The sequence below is a fragment of the Coptis chinensis genome, chromosome 7, assembly GCF_015680905.1.
Source record: "Coptis chinensis isolate HL-2020 chromosome 7, ASM1568090v1, whole genome shotgun sequence".
NCBI classification, from domain to species: Eukaryota; Viridiplantae; Streptophyta; class Magnoliopsida; order Ranunculales; family Ranunculaceae; genus Coptis; species Coptis chinensis.
In genome coordinates this window covers 64,419,699-64,427,719 of record NC_141462.1, presented here as the reverse complement: position 1 = coordinate 64,427,719, position 8,021 = coordinate 64,419,699, and the positions used below count along the sequence as shown (strand labels likewise).

At 42.9% G+C, this 8,021-nt stretch overlaps 1 pseudogene; it reads left to right on the top strand.

The window, feature by feature from the left end:
- Window positions 1–6,117: 6,117 nt before the first annotated feature.
- LOC147488401 (uncharacterized) lies at window positions 6,118–7,055 on the top strand (annotated as a pseudogene).
- Window positions 7,056–8,021: the final 966 nt, after the last annotated feature.

The following is an 8,021-nucleotide window of genomic DNA, read 5'->3' as shown; positions in this document are numbered from 1 at the left end:
AACGATTTGCTATCTCTCTCAAACCCACCAAAGTTACCAATTCTTCTCCTATAAGATCCTATACCGATCATTCTAATATTGCTTTCCAACCAACAATTCTTCCCGATCGAAATGACTCAAGATAGACAAGGCCTATCAAGTTATTGCCGATCCCTTCGAATATAATTTCCGCTGGTACTGCGATCCCTTTGAATTGTTGCTGAATAAGTATGAACAATCTGCTTCAAAACCAGCTGTATAAGTTCAATCTACGCTGTATGCCGATGGTTTGAATTGCCGCTGAATAAGTTCAATCTATGTTGTATGCCGCTGTTGTTATAGCCCATGGCTCTTCTTTGCAAGTTATAAAAAATTTCATTCTAAGAACCCAATATTTAATGATTAAAGGATTTCGGTTCGGAGAGATTTCATGTATGCCACTGTTGTTATTGCCCATGCTCTTCTTTAAGAGTTGTTTCTGTAATTGTCGCTGAATAAGTTCAATCTACGATGTATGCCGCTTGTTTGAATTGCTGCTGGTACTGCCGATCCTAAAGAATTGAATTGAAGGGTTTGATATGTTGTCGTTTGATCTCCACATAATGAGAAGCCTGGGCCAAAGATATGGTATCTTTTTCATTTCTTTTTTGCTGATCCTTTTAAGTAAAGGCGATCAACAAAATCCAATATCAAAACCAGCGCATGGAATCCAATGTATATCCAAAATCAATGTATATTAGGAATGTATATTGGTTTACACTCTCAATCTCAACAAAACCAATATCAGTCTCTATATTAGGAATGTTTTTGAGGAATCTCTTTTAACCTTCATAATCAGCTAATCAACTAATTCAACATGCCCATATCGTGCTAACATGGTGATCATCCGAGATATAGTACAGTGCCGACCAAGCTAAACCTTTTTACCAGAAAAAAAAAAAAAAAAAAAAAAACGGACACTATTCACGTTCTCTCTCCTCGACCCTCGCAAAGACTACTTAGGCGCGACCACCACCCACCGCCCACCACCCTCTCCCCGACCCAAAGACTACACCACCCACTATCCACCACCCATCACCACCACCATCCAAAGACGGCAGCCACCACCACCGTTGGCCTTGAAAACAGATCTACACACAAACAGAGCAACACCACTGTGGCCGTGATCCCCACCATTCACCACCACGCCACCACCCACCGCCATCACCATCCATCATCATACCGAAAACCCAACCTCGAAAGCAAAAGACCACCACCATCCTCGACCTTCCACTCTCCGATCCCCACCATTCTCGGACTGCGAACCACCGTTTTTCCACCGCGACCACCGGGTTCAAACCGCCACCCAATCCCACCCACTATCCACCACCAACCGCACCACCATCATCACCATACAAACATTCCGACCACGCACACCGTGAGCCACCACCATTTTCAGACCTTGCACCCACCGAATTACACCTTTTCGGACTTTGTAATCGATTTCACACCACACGGTTCAAACAGCCACCCAATCCCACCCCTTCCATCACCATCCAACTACCCACCCAGCTTCCAAACAAAAACGAAAACACAACCCCACAATTCTCACCAGCACCTTAAAAAATTAAAATAAATTAATTTAATTTAAAATAAATTAAATTAAATTAAATTGTTGGTTGGTTAATTGATTAGCTATTGGTTGGTTGTTGGTTTTGATGGCGGTGGGTTTGCGTCAATGCTCGGTTTGTTAGTTGGTTTTGTTGGTGTTGGGTTTGCTTCGATGCTATGGTTGTTGGTTGGGTTTGATTTATGGTAGTGCTCTTGGTTGTTGTGGTTTCTTATGGTGTCGCCCTGTTTTGGGTTCGCTCGAAAGTATAGGGTGGTATAGTCATCATGCTCTCGGAATTAAGCATGTGCATTGTCCTTTTCGCGGAGTTTGACCAAAGTGCAAAGATGGGGCCAATGGTGGTGGCGGATGGTTTCAGATATCTAAACTCACATTAAGAAACAAAGACTTGGGTGGTCGGGAGATATAGATAACTCATGAGATAAGATTAAGAAGGACATAAGTTTATATTTATCCCTTCTTAACTTTTTGAAAACGGTGAACAAATGGATGTGTGGCCACCGCCTCAAATTTTGCATGCATTAACCATACCATGTCGTCATTCAGAGACATCACAAAACCACCGGAAATAACCGATAATGGAGAGTTGGGATGCCTTTTATCATTTCGCGATACCGTAAACCGCTTTATCCCTTTATGACTATGCAATCTGCACTCTCATCACAAGGAGACGCTTAGTGCTATCTTGAGGCCTCGGGGTTGTTCCTCTCTTGATGAGACGCGTTATTTGATAGGGCATTTCAGATACCCTTTCGCGATGCGGAAAAGTATACCACGCGTGCATGTCGGTTGGCATTTTTCGTGCATGAAGTCTCCGCTTCTACGGGATATTATGGCTGATCCTAGTTCAGTTTTGTCATGGGGTTCTTCTCCTTCTCGGTTCAAGACTTTTACTGTGTTTTTCAACCACGTAATCGTCGAGAGCCGATCCGGGTACTAGGAAAAACTTCGCCAGTAAAACAAAGATACTCCATGCATTGATGATATGGAACGAGCACCCGAGGACTATTTCGCCTCTTAGAGTCAAAGTAGAGCCTCCTTCAATCCAAACCACCCCACCGACTGTTTTACTCAGAATCGCGCTACCGATGTTATGTATGTTGCCGATGGACATTTTTTCAGGTAAAAGTGTTGTCATCATCGTGGGTCGCCCTAACTCGGCGGAGACTATCCAAGCATTAGAGGAGAAACACCAAAGGCGACAACCACCGTGAGACCAACTATTCCCTTTGAGCCTCCTTTATTTGTAGAGAGATACCCTTTTGTCATGCATTAGGTCGCTTCGAAAAGGCACTTCTTGTGGTCGCGGATGGTCTCGAGCTCAAGATTTGTTGGATGCTATGAGTGAAGCCGCAGCAAAGCCTATATCGCCCCGATTTGCTAGATGCATTGACCCTCGTGGTGAATCTTTGGTTGAGGTGGACGATGTCCGGCTTTTACCGAATTCATAGCGAGTGCTCCGCTTTACTCCACTTCTTAAGCCGGATATTGATTCGCCTCTATAGCCGTGGGCATGGTCCGGCCGTCCCCGGTCTCCAAGATTGCAATGAGAGGTGTTTCTAGAGATGTGGTTGGGTACTTACAGGTTTCCCGATGGGGTGGGTGTTTTCGTGGAGCGGAGGCGATTTTATCATGCCGCCAACCCAGATGGTGTATGCTAACAAATGACAATAGCTCTCTTCTATGTTTCTTTGGTAGATTTTCAGAATGCTTTTAACATGGTTGATCGAACCATCATGTTGAAAGAGGTTCAGATAATGATGCCCGACTATTGCTCCTTGGGTCGAAAGTACTTGTATTGTCACCGCGAGGTTATATCGTGGGGGATGGCTATATATGGTCTCGGCATGGGGGTCCAAAAAGGCGAACCCTCCGGGTCCCCTTCTATTTGCACCGGTGTTGCATCCTCTTATTCTACGGATCCAGTCCGGTTGTTAGTTATTGCAATCAAAGCGTGGTACCTAGATGATGGGACTCGATCGGGGATACGTAATGTTTTTGGGTATGATTCGGAAGAAGGACCTTCTTATGGGTTGGTTCTTAATGTGGCTAAAACTGAGATATTTTGGCCATCACTAGATCCACGCCGCTTCTACTCGGTCTCTTTCCTTCAGATCTGTCTCATCCTCGCCAGGGTCGGGGTTGCTTGAGGTGCAGTTAAGATCGATGCATCTTTTGTCATGGGTCTTGCTTTCAAGTTTATTGACAAGGCTATGACTCGATGGACCGTTTGGCGTATTAGAAGATTCGGTGTGAGTTAGCTCTTACGAGCTTGTGTTGGGCTCTCTAAGTTGGTCTTCGCGAACTTGTCCACCATCCTTTTTAGAGGCAGCTTTCAGATTTTTTATCGGCATCTCCGCAGTTGTTCTCCGTGGTATTGTGGTTTCGATGGTCCCGCTTCGGTGATTCTGATTGGCGGTTATCGACACTCCCATTACGCCTTGGTGGTTTAGGTATTTATTGTGCCACCGATGTCTCTACATTTGCTTTTGTGGCCTCCCACTGTCAGACTTCTGAGCTTCAAAACCACATTCTTAGGAGTTGTGGCCCAAGTACCTTTGGATGAGATTCTTGATGTTGCTAGAAGGCATCGAGTCAGTTTGTCTACCCGATTTTGACCTCGAGTTCTATGCCCGTGGAGTGTTACCGCCCCTCAAAACCACAAAAAGTTTTGGCGGAAGCGCGTTCTATGGTAAGATTGTTGCCGGTCTTGAGAGGGAGTTTGGGTTATCCGCTTTCGTCGAAAAGCGGCCATCGATGCTTTACAAATGTAACATGCAAAGGATTTCCTACTTGCTATTCCGATGGAGGGACTTGGACAAAGATATGTCGCGGTAGAGTATCGCTCTATTCTCCGCACCGCCTCATGATTCCTTTGTACTCGATGGTGGTCTATGCCCCGCTTTTGCAAAAGAGCGACTAGATGCTTTTGGGGACCATGCAAAGACATTGTAGATATTTCCTGTGTTTCAAATAACCGACATGATCATGTTAGAGATATTTTATGTGGTGCATTTTGGAGTATCTGGGGTGGTGAAGAAGGAGGCTCCCGTGAATTTTCTCACCGATCCGAATGAGGGGAGATCGACACTTCGGCCTGCAGATGTATTGATCTACAGTTGGTCTGAGGGGAGGCATGCGTGTGTTGATGTAACTGGAGCCTCTCCATTGGTAGGGCTTGGGAATGGAGTCTTTGAGGTGGGAGAAGCAGCTAATAGAGCAGCGGGTAGGGAAAATTGAGAAACACGAGGAGGCTTGTAGAGCTAACCCAAAGATTGTTTCATTCCTTCAGTTTTGACACTTTTGGTTTCTTAGACAACAAATCTGTTGAGCTCCTTTAAGAGATTGCAAAAAGTTATGCCTGCAACGTAATGACAGTTGGTTCTAACGAGTTTGTTTTAGGAGGATAGGATTTGCCATTCAGAAAAGGACTTCTGGGGCGCAGCCTTTGTTGCACGCTTGTCCTAATTATTTGTAAAACTATCATTATTAAAAAAAAAAAAAAAAAAAAAAAAAGAGTCGATCCCTGAACGGCCAATCCATTTGAATTACCCATCCCTGAACAATGCTATATCAAATTTTCGGAATCGGATTTTCGTTGTCGTCAGATTTTGGATTGCTATCTACACTGCTTTATTGTCGCTGGAAGAAGTGTCGATCAAGTTGATAGGATTTCTAGTGAAAGGAAAGAACTCATACAAAGCATTGTGAATTATTATTTCCTATCTCATATAGAGAGAAGCCGGTCTCAGCATGTAACACCATCAGCCGTTGTAGCTGGAAAAAAAAAATGCAGTTCTTTTTTCATAAAATGGATTTTGGAGATGGATCCCCAGTAATTTGCCAAGATGAAGATGAAGATTTCAAAATGGAAACTCCCTGTTCATGCTTTGGTAGCTTGAAGTATGCTCATCGAAGATGCGTGCAGAAGTGGTAAAATGAGAAGGGTGACACCATATGTGAGATATGCCACCAGCAATTTAATCGAGGCTATACAGCACCTCCTAAATTGTTCCACTACGACGGTGTTCCAATGAATTTCAGGGGCAACTGGGTAATCTCTAGAAGGGATCTTCATAATCCTAGATTTATAGCAATGGTTTCAACTGATTGCAATTTTCTGGATCCCGACTATGATGAATACTCAATGCACCCTCTACCGATCATAATAAATGGGAATGTTGAAAAGAGAATGCAAATTTGTCATAATCCCTTCGAATTGAAATGCCGCTGGATGTGTGTTTTCTGGAATGCCGTTGATCCAAATGATATTAAGAAAGAATTGAATTGCCGCTGATCAATATTTAGGACGAAAGTTTGAATTCGAAGAACTGAATTGCCAACCCAAAGTGTTAGGCATGCCGCTCGATCTCTTTGAGCTGTTGCTTCGATACTATTGCCGATCACTCGAACCGCCCAAAGCAAGTGCCGATCAAGTTGATGGGTAGAAACCTTTTGGTTTTTGCCGATCCTTTGAGGTGAACGAAGACGTAATATATTGAGCTTCCAATTTAATCTTTTGCCTCTGTATGCCGCTGAATGAGTTGGCAATCTTGGAAAAGTTCGAACAATCTGCTATTTTTTCGAATTTTCGCTGGGATCGAATTGCCGTTGGTTTCATAACAATCTTTTTTTTCGAATTGTCGCTGGTACTGCCGATCACTTTGAGTTGCCTATCCTTTCAAATTGACTTGTCGCTGCCAAATTTTTACTGTGAGCAACATATTAGTACCCTGTCAACATCTGTTATTGAAAATTCATTGCATTTAGTGAATCTTTTGATTGAGGCTGGTGCAGACCTTAACGTTGGTACATGTGGCGTAGTGCCTATAATTGTTGCAGCAACTCAAGTCAAAGTTGAAATGATCAAGTGCTTGTTGAAAGCAGGAGCTGATCCAAATGTGTACAATCATGAAAGGTTGACACCACTAGAGATTGCAGTTATTAATGAAAACCACCAAGATGTCCAGATTCTTTATCCTGTTACATCACCTATTCCTACATACTCATATTGGAGCATCGGTGGAATATCAAGGAATTAGAGTCAGAAAAAGTAACGGAAAAGAGAAAGGTCAAAGCTGAGGAAAATTTTAATGAGGCAAAATCTCAGGGAGAAACTGCTTTCTGGAAGAAGAAATATCTCTTGGCAACAAAATGGTACTCTATGTCCACAACTCTAGACCCCAGTAATGCAAATGTATACTCCAATAGGAGCCTTTGTTATGCCCTTCTAAAAGAAGAAGTTGCTTTAGCGGATACCAACGCTTGAATTAATCTGAAGCCTCAATGGCCCATGGGATATTACAGGGCTGGTGCGGCGTGAAATGTACTTAAAGATTTTGACCAAGCAACTGCTGCATTCTCCAAGGCTTTGGAGATAAATCGTGGAAACAAAGAGCTTCATAACCGACATAAACTATATAGCCGGGTCCTCTTTTGCCGCACATACGCTACTTTTGATTACTAACTCTTTTCTTTCTTTCTTTTTCAGCCACTTGCAATCCAGTTATGTAGCCGCTGTTGAGAACCTCTTTGCCATTCCTACTTTCAAATTAGACCAAAATATTGGTTTAACAATCCTTGTTATCTGCTTTTAGTTACCCGGTCCATTATATCTAAAAGCCTAGATCAAGCCCATTATACTGACCCCTAAAAATCAACCCATATATTTAGGTTTGACTCCATAACAACCTTCAAAAAGCCCGTGGGCTATAAGTCTATAGCCTTTCATCTTTTAACCATTATAACACAATTATATTTACCAAACTGCCATTATATATTTTCACCGTTATACAATCAATTCAACAATATCAAATTCCAAATTTATACGAACTCTATATAAATTATATCAAGAAAGAAATTTCTATTTGCCTTCAACTACCATCATTTTTATTTTTACCGATTTACTAACCTACCAAGTACTATAAATATTATTACTTCTTTGCCACACGGGCCTTACCCATATAACAAAGAGAGGGCAATGTTCCGGCCCCCACAAATGTGGCCTAATAAAAGCCCAATTCAATATAAAGCCTACGCTCAGAGTCTATATTACAAAAAAGCTCACGCTCAGAGCCCATGCTCAGAGCTTATCTACAAAAAGCCCACGCTCAGAGCCCATGTTCAAAGCCTATGCTCAAAGCCTACATACTTACACGTAAAATCAATATCAATTGCGCGCATGTTTTGCGAGTCAAACAACTTCTACAACTTCGTCCACATTCAAGATTCACTTCCATCAACTTCATATCGTGTGACAGTTCTCCCGCCAGTCCTCCAACTTCATCCCATGATTGGACAGTTCTCCCGCCAGTTCTCTAACTTCATCCCACGATTGGACAAGCCAGTTCTCCAACTTCATCCCACGATTGGACAAGCCAGTTCTCCAACTTCATCCCACGATTTGACAGTTCTCCCGCCAGTTCTCCAACTT